The sequence below is a fragment of the Coturnix japonica genome, chromosome 3 (genome assembly GCF_054131305.1).
Source record: "Coturnix japonica strain WE chromosome 3, WE-NBRP24, whole genome shotgun sequence".
Classification (NCBI taxonomy): Eukaryota; Metazoa; Chordata; class Aves; order Galliformes; family Phasianidae; genus Coturnix; species Coturnix japonica.
In genome coordinates, this window is record NC_140665.1 from 91104063 (window position 1) to 91122718 (window position 18656).

The window sequence follows — 18656 nt, forward strand, 5'->3', positions numbered from 1 at the left end:
ACTCTTTCCTTTGACAAAGCAGAGCACTCTCTTGTACATGCCCCAGCAAGAAGCACTCCTGTCCGCTGGCACTGCCTTTGTGGTGATATTACTGCTGCCAGTCCTGTCCTTTCACCTTTTACCTTGCCAAGCATGTTGGATGGTTATGGTGCATTGCACTGGTAGCTTGATAAAGAAATTTCCTCCAAAGTCATTTACTATAAGATGCAGTTCACAAAGTATGATTGAGGTCCATCACCTGCACAGCTCAGAAGTGTTCCTATTATTCAGAGGGAAGCTCCTGTGCTCCATTTTATGCCCACAGCTCCTTATGGCCATCTTCTCCAGGCTGAGCAGTCCCATCTCCCTCAGCCAAGGGGAGGTGCTCTATCCCCTCCATCATCTTGGTACCCTCCACTGGATTCTCTCCATTATGCCCAGTTCCTCTTAGGGGATGGCCTACCTTGTTTGTGTCAAGTATTATCTTTGTATTTGACTGCTTTCAAATGCTTTTCTTTTGGGAAGTCTCTGCTTGATATGTGATACAGATCCTTCTGTCCTGCTCAACATCTGCTGCATTTGAAATGTTATCAACAGTGCTTTTGTGCCTTAAAGATAATGGCTAAAAACTGTGGAGGGGTGCCAAGCTCCTGCTGATCTTCCTAAGGTCCCATAGATAACAGATCTTTCTGATGAAGAAAATGCATTTTGAGCTCCTTGTGACTCACTTCTTTGTTCCCTTAGTGTTTTATTAATACCATATATTGATAGTTTGTAATCAAAGTGTCAATATGAGTTTTAGCAAAAATAAATGTAAAAATCTGTTATGTTTTGGCAATTATAAGAACGAAGTTTCTTTCTGGCAGCTCTCGCCCTTCATGACTATAATTCTACTCTCAACCTTTATCAGCTTTTTAACTCATTATTTTTTGTTTCCTGAAACCACAGCTCACTCTCATCTCACTCCCTCTCCATTTCCAACTCACTTGATGCTAACCTGCTAACAGGTGCTAACCTGCTAGTTTTAAGTTTGCCGCTACAGCAACTCTCCCTTGGACTTCACAATTTGCTCAGGGGGCTTTACAGTTCATTCAACAGTTAGCAGCAGCAAAGTCCCACCTTTTATGTCATCTGTCCTGCCAGCTGTGACTTTCAGTTCTACATATGTTGTTTCCTTTATGCATTTCCTTAAAACCCCACTGCTTTATAGTTTTCCCATAACACCATATGGTGCAGGACATCCTCGTGGCAGTTTAGGTCAGCTCTCATGGTTCTGTTCCCTCCCAGCTGCTTGCATCCCCTCATCTCCTCACTATCAGGGCAGCATGAGGAGCTGAAACAGCCTTGGCTCTGTGCAGCACTGATCAGCAGCAACTGAAACATCGCTGTTCTATCAACACTGTTTTTCTCCTAAAACCAAAGCACAGCATCATACCAGATGCTATGCACAAAACCACTTCCATCCCAGTTGAAACCAGAACAATTTCCTACAACTGTTCCTTGCATTTCCAGGTCATTTATGAAGATGTTGCTGCCTGATCCATATGATTCACATGATCTAAGCCCTGGGAGAGATACCTGTGGGATTTTGCTGGTAATCCCATGCCTGAGAATGCTGTCTGCCTATTCCTACCTCATTTTTTCCAGTCTTTTAATGCCACTTTGCTCATGCAATGCCCTTCCTTGTGAGTATGGGATAAAATGCACCAGTTCTGTGCTCCATAGAGACAACAAATAGGTCAGCTACATGGGCTGTCACTCCTGCATTACACGGGCTGTGCTTCCTGCAGAACATCACCATGGGATAAAACAGCAGACTGTACAAAGCTGGAGATTTTGAGAGATTTGGCATGTAACTGTTTGAATAGACCAAGATAACCACAAGATGGTTATGTCTGCTTGCTGGGGCTCTTCTGGCCCTGTTCTTGAATCTAAGGGCCCTTGGCAGAAGAATGTTTGAATGTACATCAAACTCTTGCAGGTTGAATCTGGTTATATGTTTGACCAACAGTGGGATGGGTGCCTGCGAAATCACTGGGGCACCAAAGCTCCCAGTCAGAGAGGTTGTCCTTAATTTTCTCTTGATACATCCAACTTTCTTCACACAGGTTGACTCACAGTGCCTCTGTGGCCTTCCAAGGATGTAGAGAACATCTTCTATGAATACCTCTTACTAGCAAACACAATAATTCGCCTTCAGTGAACAGTTCAGAAGTCTCTGAATAAGTAATTCCATTATCTGGTGGTGATAATAGATCGTATTTATGAATGAAATCCTGTTTGCTGATATGATACCTTCTGTTCCAGTCAGGTTCATGGTTTGATGTAAGAAATTTACTGATGAGCGCTAGTACAGCAACAAAGCAATCATGACTATTAGAAAGGGATCAGACATTTCTCCTGTAATAACAACATTATTTTAAATAATATAATAATGCAATGAAGACAGGATGTTCAATTTTGTGATAGTATGTAGGACTTTATATGAGCAATGGACTTAACTGTGCTGACACCCAAGCAATGGGCACATCTCTGCTCCAGTAGCCCTACCTGGCAGGTCTATGGGGCTGTGCCATGCCTTTGGGTCAGGATCCAGAGTAGCCCAGCTCATCTGGGCATGCTGGCTTTTAGAGACCACCTATCCAGTAGGGATCTACTGGAGAACAACTCCTGCCATCTCTGATATGTAAAACCATAGGAGGGCTTAGACTGGAAGGGACCTCAAAGCCCACACAGCCCAGCCTCCTGCTGGGGCTGATTACCATCCAGCTGATCAGGCTGCCCAGTGCCCATCTAGCTGGGCCTTAAACATCTACAGGGATGGGGTACCCACAGCTTCTCTGGGTACATCTTCTACTTGACCACAAGTTTTCATCCCTGGAGCCCTCCAGATCCTTATTGCTACAGTAGCTGGCGTCCCTCACTCCAAATGACAGCCAGCTTCCCACTGCTCACCCTTTAGGATGGGAGAAACAAAACTCAGAGGACTTGACCATTGGCCAGTTGTCCATATGTGTGGCTTAGCCAGCCAAATGTAGGTACCTTGTTACCAGCCAAGAGCCTGACTTTGGGTCCCCATTCCTGATGGGCCACTTGGCTGCTCCCCTTGGCCTTTGAAGAGGCTGCATGGCTCCTACTCCCTCACAGCTGGGGGGCCGAGCCCTTCACCCCATGGACCATATGCTGCACAGATTTTGTCCTAGTTTCTCTCTCGGATGCTGCCTGGTTACTATTTGTGAGACGGCTGGACCTGCTCCTGAGTTTGATGTGGTCCTTCTGGCAGAGGTAGGGGTAAGGTTTAATTTTTAAGAGTCCCATGGGATATATATCCTTGCAGAGGGATGCTAAGAAATGAAATGAAATTCATAATCTACTGCTGACAAACCTAAAAGCTTTCCAGCCGAAAACAGCACTGTAGAGACAGTATAAACTTACACCTCACCACCCATTTTTCTTGTATCCAAGAATTCCACAAAAATGGGCTATTTTTTTTCTCCTTAATTTATCCTGATGATTCTGCATAGTGAAAGAGCCTGAATCTTGGGGGGGAGGGGGGGGGGGGAAACAGGGGAATCCACAAGGGAATAGATGACCCTTTGTGAACAAAGCATCTTATTTTCAGGCAAATATCTGCAGTAAAGAGGAGGAGGGAACTGATACATGAGCAAACCTGTTTCAGCTTGGTAAAGTTTTTCATAAGACAGTAGCAGTTGTTAAGCACTGTTGATTTGTAAATAGTGCTTTGCTGATGGCAAGTCCTGTTTACCTCCCTGAAACCAAAGGGTTCAAATGTGAACTCTAGCATAGAGCTCCAACTTGGGCTTCAGAGCTGAGGATGTGCTCTGCTGTCAGGAAGTGCAGGGAGCTCTGGCCAAGCTAAGCAGGAATGTAGAAAAATAAGAAGTTTTCATCTGTGTGTTGGAGCAGTCAGTGAAAAATTCCAACCTGCAGCTCCAGCCATCCAAAGGAAAACGTTATATAAATATTTGTATCTAACAAGTCTGTAGCAAAAAGAATTCTTAGTTGGTAGTCGAGCCTGTTTAAAATAAACTGAATTTCCCAATGCAGGATGGTTTGTGATCCCTACTACTCAGAACATCATCCAGAGGAGGTAGCTTCCCCTTATGACTCCGTATTGAGGCAGCCAGATGCAAAGCATGTGCAGAGTTTTCAAGCTGCAGAAGGCAGGCTGTGCAGAAATGCGTTCTGCAGACTGAGAGGAGTTTGGTTTCTAAAAGGCCGTAGACATGTAGGATTTATTGCACTGACCTTCACCTCGTGATGCACCTGGCAGCTATGGACCTCGTGTCAGTGAATGGGCCAATTGCTTCCCCAGAGGAGGGTGATGCAGACACCCAGCTAAGGAAACACCAGGGCTGAGCTCTGCCTGCCATGGGGTGGTTTTCTCCTCAGCTGCTCTGAGCAGATGAAACAAATTTCCATCTTGAAACTTTCTCCTGGCTATTGAGAGGCCAAGGTGGCTGTTGTCTCTCTAACCTTTGTATTCAGCCAGTGCATGCTCTTCTTTGCAGCTTTAGCTTTTCATATCCTATCTTGGAAACTGGGAATATCTGAAAAGTCACTGTTTTTCATTTCTTTATGACAAGCTGCTTTTTATTTTCAACACCAAGATCTTTGTGCACTAATAATTTTCTCAGCAACTACCACTGCCAGGTGGTTCTGGGGAGGCTACATTCAATAGAAAGCTATAGGGGAAGTGGGTGTAATAATCCTACAGCTGCTGAAAGTAAATTAAATTAACTCCTAGTTGACACTGTGTGATATGCTGGGAAGGAGTCTGCACTAAGTTCTACTTTTCATCTTCCCAGGAACCAGACTTGGTTTGGATGTACCATTGCTCATATAGAAGTTTAGAGTACATCTCAACCATCCACGCTTCATCACAGCAAGAAACTGCTTTGGCAACCATCTCATATCCTAAGGCAAAATGGTCCCTTTGCTGTTGGGTTCAGATAACAGGCCTTAGGATAGTAATAATTTCCCATAGAGCATTTTTAGCTATTTTAGCCAGTTTATGCAAACACTGTGCCCTGGGGTGAGCAATGCTGACGTGAATATAAACATTTTGTGGAGGACTCTGAACGTTGTCACTAAAATGCTGCTGCTCAGACCTGAGGTGTGACCCTCATGCCCAGGAGGTGCCAGTGATGTCTGCTGCAATGGCTGTGAAGCCACCCTGGGTCTGGCCTTTCAGGGGTGATCAGTGTCAGAGCCTGGAAACAAGGTCTGCTTCCAGCTGTGCTGCCTCTGTCTCACCTTGGCCCCATCTACATCTCATTCCTGTCCCTCCCTTTGTAATATAACATTGCAGGTAAGCTGACAAGACTTTAGATATTTCTTTCAGGTAGATATTTCTCAGAAAACAGCAGCATTCATATCACCGTGCTGTTGTGTCTGGTTCTCAGAGGCGTTCTTCTGGAAATGGAAGTGGATCTTCCAAGTGGCACATGGATGTGTTTTCCATTGGCTGCTTCTCCAGGCAGTGCCCTACTACCCTCCAGCACAGGAGCACCTGGCAGGTAACCCTTGTGCTCCAGAGATCAGGTTGCTCTCAAAGCGGCTGCATGCTTTCATCTGAGACTGTATGTACAATTGATAATCCACAGCTCAAGGAGTCACCCTAATGACTTATGGTTCATCTCTGATGTATAGGGAAGCACTCACACCCGTGCAATGATGGGCTGGCTCGGTGACTCATGTGTGATTGAACGTGTTTTCTGATTTCCCAAGTGTGTCACTCAGCAAAACCCCAGGCTGTACCAGTGTGTTCACTGCCTCCAGGCAGGGTCCCCACACCTGCAGCAGGAGCAGAGAGGTGGGGTGTTCTTTCCAGCACCCCAACCCTGGGCTGGGTTGTGCAGGTAAGGCTGCAGGCACAGCCTCATGGGGTTCTGATGTTGCAGTTACTCTTCTCCAACAAACAATCACTATGGCAACCTTGCTGTATTGTATAATCTGTCTTCCTTCCTATTTATTCTAAAGCACAAACTGCGACTGCTTCAAACAATTAAGCCATTAGAGACATTAGAAGAGAAAGAGTGGGCAGCAGTCGGTGCAGAGAAACGTGATCAACCCAGAGCATGGGATGAGCCTTGCAAGCCTTGGTCTTCATGCAAGTTTCATATCCAAACTGTAGCCAGGAAATGGTCATTTTTGTGGATGCTGTGGCTTTCTGTCCAGATAACAAAGGTGAGCAGTTATGTGGTGCCATGTTTGGGGAGGTAGAATGCGAGCTCTCAGCCTGACTGATGGATGCTGCACTGTGCCAGGGCTGGGGCAGGTGGGTCTGCTGAAGTAGAACAGAATGCATTGCTGTTAAAAGAAGTTAGTTCAGCAGGAGGGCTAAAGGACAAAACAAAACAAACAGGAGAGAGCAGAACTGCATCGCCCTCTACCAGCAGGGTTTGCCACCAGACACAGCCCCAGCTGCCCAGGGCCCACCAGGCTGCCAAGATGTCTGCATCTCCTCTTGTTTTTTAAGGGCCTAAAGTGATTAATCACAGAATCATCGAATCACAGAATCATGGGATCACAGAGTGGTTGGGTTGGAAGGGACCTCACAGCCCCAACCCCTGCTGTGTGTTGGTGGCTACTCAAGGCCCATCCAAACTGGCCTTGAGCAGCACCAGGTATGGACTGTCCATCACTAAGGTGCTTGGTCGGCTTTTTTTTCAGCTGCCTATTGTTTTTAAGACATTCTTGTATGGGAATCTGAAGGAAGGATTCACCATGAGGATTTTCTTCAAATGGAACTCCTGAAGAGGCGCTGCTTACAGGGTGCCTGCTTACATCCTGAATCAGCAGCCCTCAGCCTTCATTTTCTGCTTCAAAGAACTGTTTGTGGTGGGAGAAAGGGTAACTGTGGTATTTATCAAAGACCTGCGTTTCCTCAGAGGTCTGTGCCCTGCCTTATCTCCCGGTACCATCTAAGTAATAGCCCTGGAAAGGGACATCTCACATCAGCTTTTGATCCAGCGTTGATTGAAAACTGATCTTTTCCAGCTTGGCTGGCCTGCAAATCTCTAGATCTAAAATCTCTTCCTGGCCTTGCCTCACAGGATGAATTTGGGAAAAGAATTTGTACTGCTAATGTCTGACCTTCCTTGTATGCAAAGTGAGGATAAGAGAAATTAATTTGTTGGGGCTTATGAGATTTGTTATAATCATCCTTTGAGATCTGACTAACAGGACAAAGTTCAAGCATTTACTGATTTTTTAGCTCAGGTTGCTCTTTGTGAACGCGGCTGCAGTATCTTGCTGGGAAGCTGTTTGTAATGGCTGGTGGAGAGCCCTGGATGCACCCTGTGGGAAGTGAGGAGCTGCTGAAGGAAGCTGCTCACAGCACCTGGGGAAAAGGCTTTCCTGAGTGGTGACTCAGCCCCAGGGCAGAAGGGCATCTGCATCCAAAAATAACAGCCCCCCAAACAGGCCCACACCATGGAGAGCAGCACTGCCTGAGAAGGCGAAGGACTCATCTCCGAGTTTCTTATCCTCTTTAGTCACCCAGCTGGTTTCTTTCCTGCACCAAATTCCACTAGACCCCTGTTTGTGTTCTTGGAGCACCCATTAACCTGGCCTTTGGAAAAGCACCCTGCCCATCTTCATCTCTGGGTCCACAGGCAGTTCAGAGTGAACCCATGAAAGAATTTAACACCAGGTGTCAATTTCTATCTCCTCCTATTTTTGAATGTGAATTGATAAAGGTGTGTTTGCTCCCAGGTTCAAGTAGTTCTCACTAATCACACTCTTATATTTAGGATAATTATACCCAACTCACAATATCCTACTCTATGTTGTTCTTTCAATAATGTCAATAATGAGCATCTGTTCTTTAGTTTTCCTATAACATCATTGCTGCTGGAGGGCAATAGTAAGTGGGGATAGGAGTAGCAGAAATACTGTCTGGAGTGATTAATCCCTAGCAAGTTTAAAGCAAAATGTCAACTATTGTTGAATGGAGAAGCAGATACCCTTAAAATCCAGACATTTTCTGCAGAGCAAGGTAGCAGTGTTACAAAGCTGGCATTTCAATTATCTTATACAAGAGGAAATGGAGTAGAATCATGGAATCATGGAATCATTCAGATTGGAAAAACACTGTAAAATCATTACAACCTCCTGTCAGGGAGCTGTAGAGTGATAAGGTCTGATCCAGGCCACCACAGCTTCACAAGCCACAACAGCACAACTTACAACACTTACAAAAGCTTACAAACATGACAGAATCTCATAAAAATGGCAGAAAAGCTGATCAGCCCAGTCAGTGGGGTTTACACCATGCAGCTGCTTATGGGCAGTTGTCTCTCATCTAATGTCTAATCATAGCAATTGCCTGCTGCGCTGCAGATGTCCATTTAGAAAGGGACTGTAAGAGATGATTTCAGCATCAGATTAAGTGTAAACATGCTTTGCACACATTAACATTTTATAAGTAGTTAAGTAGAGAAAAACACATACCAAATATTTCCAGGCATCTGTCAAGTGAAGACCTGTGTGCTTTGGATTTTCCTGGAGATCATTTTGTGAGCATCCCACTTGAACAAGGTATTAATCTATGATTCTATGATCTTTGATTTCAGTGGGTATATGTTAGTTTAAGATAGCCACAGCTAGTCTGCAGGTTGCTGCTGGAGGGTTTGTCTGGACTTCAGGTGCTTACAGCCCCATTGCAAGGTCCTAGTAACTGTCCTTCAGAGATCTAGCAGCAAAGCCCTGCAGGAGGCCACAGTCCATTCAGTGATGGTTTTGCAGATAAAAGCCCTTGTAAAATGGAAAGTTAACTGTTCCATCACTGGCAATTCTTGAAATGCAGGATGGAAGGGTCAAGTAAAGACCCTTTGGATCTGCTTCTCCAAAACAGTGTTAATCACACTGTGAAGCCACTCCTAGCCTGGGCTCAGTTTTCTCCACTTTAGTAAGTGCTCTCCTAGTGTGGTCAAATATGGGATTTTCCAGGCATGTTGCAGCAGCATAGCACTTCCTAAGGAATTTCTGACAAATAAGCTCCAAAGGGGTGAGGCCACATTCCCAGATAAACAAGAGGATTGTGGTGCAAAATGGTTTATGGAGGAGATACCATCAATTTGGGTTAGTCTGCCTTGAAACCTCTCCCATGTGCTGAAAGCTGCGACCTGTTGGGGTTTTCCTGGGACCTGTGGTATATGGTTCCTATTTCCTATGGTAATAGGGTCACAACACGGCTGAGGTGGGCAGAAACCTCTGGGTCCATCAGGCTCAGCCCCTGCTCCAGCAAGGGCATCCAGAGCAGGGTGCCCAGCACCATGTCTAAGCAGCTTTTGGAGATCTCCTTCTGTAGACTCCACGTACTTTTCATTTTGTTTGAATAAGTTTTCTCTGTATTTGTCAGAAAAACTCAGCTCCCAGGCTCAGCTGACTGCAAACAGAATCATTCCTGGAAGTACCACTTCAAATTGCACATTCTAAAAGCTGTTCTTGTAAACATATAATTCTGATATTGTGAAACTGTAAGACATATAGAGCTCTGCATGCACGGTGACGTTCACACTGGAAATATAGCAGCTCTGAGGTCAGCTCTGACTTTTATTGCTTGCAGTCACCAACCCTTGCTATGTAGATTGATTGCACTGACAAACTGTTAAGTCTCCCAGCTTTTCAAAGCACTTGCATCAATGACACACAGGGTAAGGCCAATCCCTAGGACAGCACTGTATGTACCTGCAGCTTAGCCTCTGTCTGTAGTATTTTTGCAGTTATGAGAAGAAGGCGAGGTTTAAATAAGCAGCAAAGATGTGCTAAAACCAGGAAACACCGTGCTCTGCAACCAAACATGGCATTAATACCTAGCAATTGTTTAAAAGGAAATAGTTCTGAGCAGCCTTTACACAAATCCTCTACTCTGCAGCAGCAGTTTACACAGAATGCATAGATTATGCGCACTGATTCTGTACTTGCAAAGCTTTAACAGCATCCCAGGAGGGGAACCAGATATCTCTGCATCTCCCCAAGCCAAGAATGTGGATTTTCTTGCTGTTCATCCCCAATTCTCCCACATTATCTCGTGACTCAGCTGCCTGATGCAATGGTTTGTAATTACAGCTTTGCAGATGAGCTATGCCAGTTTGTGTGCTGTGGTTTCTAAGGCTTCATGTGCAAGTTTGATAAGCGTTTGTATTTTGCAAATCACTTGTGTAAATATGTATATGCATTGTTCTGTCCTGTTTTGGCCAACATCAAGCTGTGCATGAGTCAACAGTGTGCCCAGGTAGGAATGCCAGCCGAACCCAGGGCTGACTTTATGGGTCTCTTCCCATTGGGATATTCTATGACTCTGCGATTCTATTTCATGGCTTTTCCTGAGGATAAACCCCAGCTGCCTGAACATGCAAACCACAAGGAAGCCAGGACACAGAGCAGAAAGAGGCTCAACCAAGACCTGGTTCTCCTCTTAAAAAACACTCTGTTGTTTGCTTAGTGCAGCTGACAACCTCGAGGCAGAGAGGATCTCCATGCAGCCATCTCTGGACTCCTCCTGGCTCCCAGCAGCTCAGTGGAAGCAGCCCCATCCAGGTGCTGCCCACCAGGGGTTTCCTGCTGCACACATGAAGCCATGAGCAGACAGAAGAAGGAGGTTCCTCCTGCTTGTGCCTGCAGCTAAAATAACCTCCCTCAGACCGTGCCAGCTCAGCAGGAGGAAAGGCCCGGGGGCCTGGAATGGTTTCTGCATCCTGTTTTTCCTCTTCGTAGGGTAAACGGGGTTCTGAGGTCTCCAGAGACAGCCCTGAACCAAAGCCATCCTTGAACTTTTGGGAAGTTTGGGTTCAGCTCTGGATGCAGAGATTGCAGGTTTGGTGCATTGTTATCTATATTTATCCCCACCAGGCACAGCAGTGGTGTACCTGTGAGCTAAGGCTACGTGTTGCACAGGCAGGAGGGATTGCGGCTTGCCAACAAGTTGTGCAATTATTATTTTTGCTATTGTTTGCCATTGTGCATTACATAAATAAGTGTGTGTGCACATGAGGTCTGTCACTGGCAAGCAGCAGCTTTGCCATTGGGTGTGCTGAGAAAGAAGCAGCTCCGTCCTGCCTCCTCTCTCTGATGCTGCTTCTGGCACGGGTGAGACACCAGTGGCATAGTTGAGCATCCAAACAAGTCCTTTGTACTGAAAATCTTGAGTTTACTGAACTCCTATTAGCCTTCTATGTCTTTAGTTTTAGGTGGATACAGATCTTTATAATGGCATAAATTAGATTTAGCAGCCTTGTTTGAGACGTTATTGGACATAACCAGCAGGTTTTCCATTAGTATTTGCCATTTTCCCAAGCAATGCTGCAAGTCCGATCATTCTGTCATGTACTGTAGCTTCCCAGCCACAATTCACATGGCTTTCATGGAGCCTTTTGCTCCCGGTGATCATTAAATAATGATTATGGAAATATCAATTAAGAAATCAGATCACTGTCATTATCCCCAGAACCTCATGGAATAGGACCTCACTGATGAACCTGCCCTCATCTTTCGAGCACTTTAACCTGAGACATGGAGTTTTCTCTGTCACAAATTGAGGCCCAAGTAGTGCTTTTTATTTTGTTTTACTTTATTTTGTTTGATGTAGAGGCTGTGGGCTGTGATGGTGAGGTTTGTATGTCTGCACTGCTAAGCAATCGCTACCACCTGTGCAGTGAGTGTGCCCACATTGGTCCCATTGGGTGCTGCTGATGTGCAGGGATGTGAGACCCATAGAGAGCAGTGTGGGGCCTCCTGCTCACTGAGTCCCCAGGTGCAACCTCAGGTCTTCACAGCACATTCCTACTGAGAAACATCATCCTGAACTAAAAGTAAGTGGGGAACTGGAGCCCCCATACACGTCCCCCCCCCAAGTAAGAAGGGCTTTTTATCTATTAAAGCACCAATGTCATCCCATTAAAGCAGAAGAGATTTCCTCCATCCACTAATGTTCTATTACTTATTAATGTAAAAACACCACTACTCTGTTTAGTGAGTTATATGTCTTCCTGCAACCTGTTTTTATCTGTCTCATGGGGGTTACATGTACTCTAGGTTCTGTTGCCTGGCACCAAAGCTGATGCTGAAGGGCACATCCATGAGCAGTACAACCCACAGGTGAGCACCATGCTGCAGGGTAGGGCTGTGCAGGGCCAGGTCTGGACATCTCACCAATGCAACATGAGTGAACCGAGGGACTCACACAGAGGACAACCAAAAGTCACTTCCAGAAGCCCTAGCACAAAATATTTAGGTCTTCCTCTCCTTGCACTGCATGCCCCGTGTTGGTGTTATATGTCCTTAGACAAAGCTACTGCTGGTGAGCCCACGTGGTGACCAAAGGCCCAGGATGCTATTCTCTCTCTGTGCATGGCTCAACAGCTGCTGCAATCCAGGCTGCTCCCCTCAATCACTTACTCATCTCTATTAATTTCAACTCAAATGTCATCTCTCCTCCCACTAAACATGCATGTTCTGGGGTGTTCCTATACATCTAACAAATGTGCACAAGACATTCCTTATGGTGAGGCTGACGGAGCACTGGAACAGGCTGCCCAGGGGGGTTGTGAAGTCTCCTTCTCTGGAGATATTCAAGACCCACCTGGACACCTACCTGTGTGACGTGGTGTAGGGAGCCTGCTTTGGCAGGGGGTTGGACTCGATGATCTCTGGAGGTCCCTTCCAACACCTACGATTCTGTGATTCTGTGATCCCATGTTATCTCTTGCCAGCATAAAGCAAGCAAAATGAGTTTATGCATAAATGCAGAAGGAGCCATAAACATAAATACAGAAGCAGCAAATAATGAATATACTCACAAAAAAGAATGATATTTAGATATAATTATCTATCTTAACTGCACTCTGGTGCAAGGTGGCATTATCCTCCTGGGAACAGGCTGGACTGGGTCTCTGAGCAACCTGACTGAGCTGTAGATATCCCTGTTCATTGCAGGGGAGATGGATTAAAAGGCTTTTTCAAAGTCCCCTCCAACTCAAATGATTTTATGATTCTAAAGAAGGGGTAGGAGGGGCTCTTTTTTTCTCGTGCTTTGCGTGTTCACATGCGCTCATTTGGGTATTCTGATTAATTACCCCTTGTGAAAAGTGGGTTCATCCTCCCATCATTACTGGGAGCTAATAGCATCGGAAGCAGAGAAGCTGCCTTCTGCGTAAGGACATTAGGCAAGTGGATAATGGCTTTTAGCTTTCTATTTCCCACATGCACTGTCCCTGTGGGGTTGTCATGAATCGTGCTCTCCAGAGCTGCTATCCAGGCCAATCCTCACCATCATAGAGTCATAGAATCACAGAATCACAAGGTTGGAAAGGACCTACAAGACCACCTAGTCCAACCGCCTTCCCATCACCATTGATACCACAAGCCACTAAACCAGATCTTGTAGCTCCTCATCCAGACGCCTCTTGAACGCTGCCAGGGATGGCGACTCCACCACCTCCCTGGGCAGCCATTGCAGTGCCTGACCACTCTCTGAGAGAAAAAGTTTTCCCTTATGTCCAATCTAAACCTCTTCTAAACCACCAGCCTCTCCTTTGCCTCTACATATTTGCTGCTCGTTTCCTGTTCTCCGCCAAACTTTTTCACAGTCCCTTGTCATTCCATAGTGATCATAATCATTCACCTCACAAAGGTGCTGTGAGGGTTAATTAGCCTGAACATGCCATTTGTTTTGGAAATGGAGAATACAAGAGCTAAATGTTATTAACTCAAGTAATTGCAATGAGGCACCGCTCTAATAATTGGAACAAGGTACCCATTTCTTTCCACAAAGACAGCGATGAGCTAAAGGATGCTGGTGCGTGGGCATCTCACCATGAGTTCATGGGCTGAGTCTTTGCTCCGCTCTGTGTCCAGATGTGTTGCAGTCAGCTATTGTAGCTGAGGATTGCTCCACCCATCTGGAACATAAAGCCCAGAGCACTTTATTTCAGCACAGCCATTCCCTACTGTATTTGAGCACGTGTCTGTGCTTGGGGATGAGTGCTTTTAGCTGCACTGCTGTGGTCAGGGTTCCAGCAACCCTGGGTATTGCTGGAAAGGTGCAGCATAAAGCAAGAAGTTATGCCTACTTTTCCTTAGCAATAGGTGCTAGAATGACCATCAAAAAGAGCTAAAAGTAAAATTTCTTTTAAAAATTGAGGAAAAAAACTCAAGTTTTGCCTTGCAAAACTTTTCTCCTACCTACAGTAAAGGTAGCACAGGAAGCAGAGGAAGATAGAGACTTCCTCACCTGCAGCTACAATGGAAAGCAGACCTGGCATGTCTTTCCAATAGCAACCATGTCTGAAGAGAGGAAATTGTTAGATATCTTTAAATCTTTACCTTTGAAATGATGAAGTTGCTTCTCTTTTCTTAAAGAGCATCTCAGTCTCTCTCCTGTGGATGTGCAGGTCTGTGCACACCATCCATCATCTTCCTCACTGGGGGCTGGGGGCTGGGCAGAGGGATGCCCCAGAGTCTGAAGCTGGGATGTCCCCACAGGTCAGTGCTCACCAGTGCCAGCAAATCCCCTTCAAGGATTAAAGTGCCTTTAAAGGTAGAAAACAAACCCACAAAGCACAACATCATGTCCCACGAGGTTCTGACTTAGCTGTTGACTTAATCATGACTTCAGGATGGGAGCAGATCTACTAAGAATCATAGAATCATAGAATTACCCAGGTTGGAAAAGACCTTGAAGATCATTAAGTCCAACCACAGCCTAACCATAGTACCCTAACTCTAAGAAACAGCTCATTGCCTGTTATTGCAGCTTCCTCACACACCTTGGGTGGCACCTTTCCTGACACTTTATTCTGCTGTTTACCTGCACATATGCATAGATCTCATTGCAGCATCCCAACCACTTCTGGTAGGGCCCGTCCTGGTCCTGGGAGCTGCAGAGATGTCCAGCAGCACCTGGAGCAGCCCAGCACCTTGTGACATTTATATTAAATGAGACATGGAAGGGAGATCTGAGCCTTACCAAGGACAAGTCAGCATCAAACCACTGCTCAGAGCTGGATCTGAAAACCCAACCAGTGTTCAGCTCAAGCCAGTGGGAGTTGATACTTAGATAGGAACAGAAAATTACCAACGAAAACACGCTGTTGAAAAGAAATTGGAAAAAGAGAGAGTCAAAACATCTTATTCAGGCAATTATTGCTACTTCTTTGAAATAATTCTGTGAAAACATGCAGAAAACTTTGCTAAACTAGAATGTAACTATTCTTCAGGACAGCTGGCCTCTGTGTAAGCAGGACTTGTGCTGTGCCCTCGCCTTCTAAGCAATTGTGTAATGTTTGTTATAGGGGTGTATTTTTCCTTCAGTAAAAGCCATAGTTTGCAGTTGTGCTCAGCAACAAGAGATTTTTTTCATGGCAGTTCCCCTCCTCCCTCTGAAGTTATGGGTCTGCCTGTCCCCATTGTGCCCCTGTGCACAGGGACAGGCTTGGTGAGCCTTACCAAAAGGTAAAGCTTTGCTTTTGGCTGCCCTGCTCAGTAGTCAGGGAAACAAAGATGACTTTGCCATCCTTTCCTAGGGAGGGCTCAGCACTCGCTGCCATGTGTTCTGTTCTGCAAGAACCTGGCAAAATGGCTCCTCAAAGACATGAACCTTCTCCTTCCCAGCAAGGAAAGGATGTATGCTGCATGCTGATGTATTACGGCATTTGGAAGGACCAGCACGGCAGAGCTGGCGAGGGCTTGGGGGTGTGCCACAGCATCACAGGGCCACAGCACGGCTGAGTTAGGGAGGGACCTCTGGGTCCCTGCAGCCCAATCCTGCCCCATCAGGGACACCCAGAGCAGGGTGCCCAGCACCATATGGCCAGGCAATATGATACACAAGTGCTTTCCTTATTTGTTTTTTCTGGTGATGGATTGGAGGGTCCATGCTGGCTCTCAGTCTACTTTCTTTCTACATGGAGAAGTTTTCAGCATATAAACAGCAAGAATTGTACTTCACCATGCATGCTGCTGGGAAGACAATCCATCCCCAAATGAAATCTCCATTTCAGATCTCGCACAGGTTACAGAGAAAAGCAACTTGAAATGTTTTCCTCATCCTGCCAGTGCTGAGTGTGGCTTTCTTCCCTCTAAAGGAGCAGGCAACAGCCCTGACACAGCTCTGCAAAGATGCTGGAGCTCTGGAGGTGAAAAATGCTGTTTTGCCTTTGTTTTGACTGTCTGTTGTATTCACTTGCAAGACTCCTGTAATTATTTTGCTTTGTTTGTTTGTTTTATCAAGCAAAGGAATGACACCAAAGCCTAAATTTAGTGCCCTGTGTTTGCGAGCAGTGTGCAATTAGCAGACAATGGATCTGTGCATGTGATGGCAGCAGAGAAAGGAGCTGTGCTAGGTAGGTGGTATTTTGTTCTCCTAAGTAAACAACTTATAGGCAAATACAGCCAGGCTGCACGTTTCTGGCTGCTCCTTTCCTGCTGTGCACATGTCTGTTGATGCTGGGATATCGATGTGGGCTGTCTCTGAAGTGCTTCCCAGGTTTCAGCAAGCTGCTTCCACACAGAAAGCACTGAGCACTGACAGTCTCTTAAAGTATTCCCAGTCTCTTTAACGTGATGGTTGTAAAACCCATTATCCCTACTGCACCGATTGTGTTCATGTGCTGCACCAAGTTTCTTCCCTTGCCCTGCTTCCCACAGGATGGATGGATGGATGCCCCACTGTCTCTCTGTCTTCCCATTCCTCTGCCCTTTCCTGAGGATGTGTCTGGTGCTGAGTTCAGTTTTGTTCTTAGAGGCGGTTGCTGTGGTGCACTCGCTTGGGAAGGGCTGGGATCTGCATTTAGCTCTGAGGAAGGAGATCTGCTGCCATCTGCACCTGGGGAGAGAAAGAGCTCCTCGTCTGGAGGCAGGACAACCCTCTGCCTGCAGCATAAGGCTCAGCTCTGCGCTGGGTAGGAGCGGCACAGTGATTTCATCATCGGGCAGAGCGGCTTTAATAACAAGACGTATTTGGATCGCATGCAAGTATGACAGAGAATGGCCATGCGCATGCAGGAGGACATTTTTCTCTAGTCTAGGCATAAGATCACTGGGCTATTTATGCAGTATCAGTGTGAACAGACACTGAAAGGCAGCGCTACTCAGACTCACTGCAGAGCAGGCTGAAACTTTAGGAAGTCTGACACCAGATAAATCAGCCCTTTGTCAGACCCAAGGTGCCGGGTGGCTGAAAGAAGGAAAAGAAAGAAAAGAAACCTGGAATGCTGTTTCCTTATTGCAGGGCAAACACCCTACGTTAGGCACAGGACTTCCCCAAGAGCAAAGTCCTGGACTGGGAGGGATTCAATAGCTGCTGACACTGTGAGCTCGCAGAGCCGCCACACTGACTCACCTTATCTGTTCAGTTAACTAAACATTCAGCTAATTGATTTTTCTAGGGATGAATGCTCTTGGGATGCAGCCAGCTGCTGCTCTGGTTCTATGCAGGGGTGACACACATCTGTTGTGGCAGTCTGTGGATCATAGAATCATAGAATGGCCTGGGTTGAAAAGGACCACAATGATCATCCAGTTCCAACCCCCCGCTATGTGCAGGGTCACCAACCACCAGACCAGGCTGCCCAGAGCCACATCCAGCCTGGCCTTGAATGCCTCCAGTGATGGGATATCTACAGCCTCCTTGGGCAACCTGTTCCAGTGCGTCACCACCCTCTGTGTGAAAACCTTCCTCCTAAAATCTAACCTAAACCTCCCCTGTGGCAGTTTAAACCCATTCCCCCTTGTCCATCCTTGTAAACAGCTTTTCCCACTCCAGTTGATATGACTCCCTTCAAGACAAGTGGATGCTGCCAGCAGTGCGGTTGTTGGGTTCCTTGGACAAATATGAACAGGTGTGAGGGATCCTGGTGCCTCAAGTGCCATCTTTCCATGTGTCATTGTGAGGAAGCTTTGCATGCCAGGTGGGGAGGAGACAAACCCATGTTGAGCTCCCATCTCCTCCTTCTATGGCTGGCAATGGTGCCCACCACGTGAAGAACCCCATAGGATCCTTCCATCCATGCTCAGATGCCTTGGGTGAGCCTGATATACAGGCGGCCCGTGTGGGTAAGCCAGGCCCTCCTCCCCGACCTCTTCCCCTCTGTTCCTTCCTGTTGCTCAGAGCACGCTGCTGAGTCAGAGCTGCTAATTTGGCCAGCGAGCAGGAAATTCTCAGCTTTGAGGGTGAGCTCAGGGTGTTGTTCCTGCTAAGCACAAGCAATTTATTTTGCTTTGCTGGCGATTTCAGCTGTGAGGCTGGGCATTGCGCCGGGCCTCCTCCCTGCACTGCTCAGTATCTGCTCGCTGCCGTCACAGCACTGATAGCACATTGCAGATACCATCACACCGCTGTCACCGATTAAGTATTGCAGCACCGTGATGAAGTGGGAGTCAGATTATTACGAACAAGTCATGAGACTTTTCCGTGCCTGTTTACACAATAACTAATTATAAATACTCCGTCCCATCTTCAGGACTCTGAATTTTAATTGTATTTTAAATTATTGAGAAACGCTTAGTGTGACACAAGAGAAAATGTAAAGGAGGATAAAAAACCAGCAGCATTCCTTCATCCAGCGACATTACAGTGGTTAACAGGATGTTCCTTTCAAATCCATTTTGTTGTAGAGGTTTTATTAGCAAAGAAAGTCTATTGAGATAGT

The 18656-nt window shown here is 46.2% G+C and overlaps 1 long non-coding RNA gene across 2 annotated transcripts in view; it reads left to right on the forward strand.

Annotated features, from left to right (window-relative positions):
- The window catches only part of LOC107312234 (uncharacterized), a 39536-nt gene that overhangs the window by 12587 nt on the left and 8293 nt on the right, over nt 1-18656 (forward strand). The gene's annotated exons all lie outside the window — the stretch shown is intronic.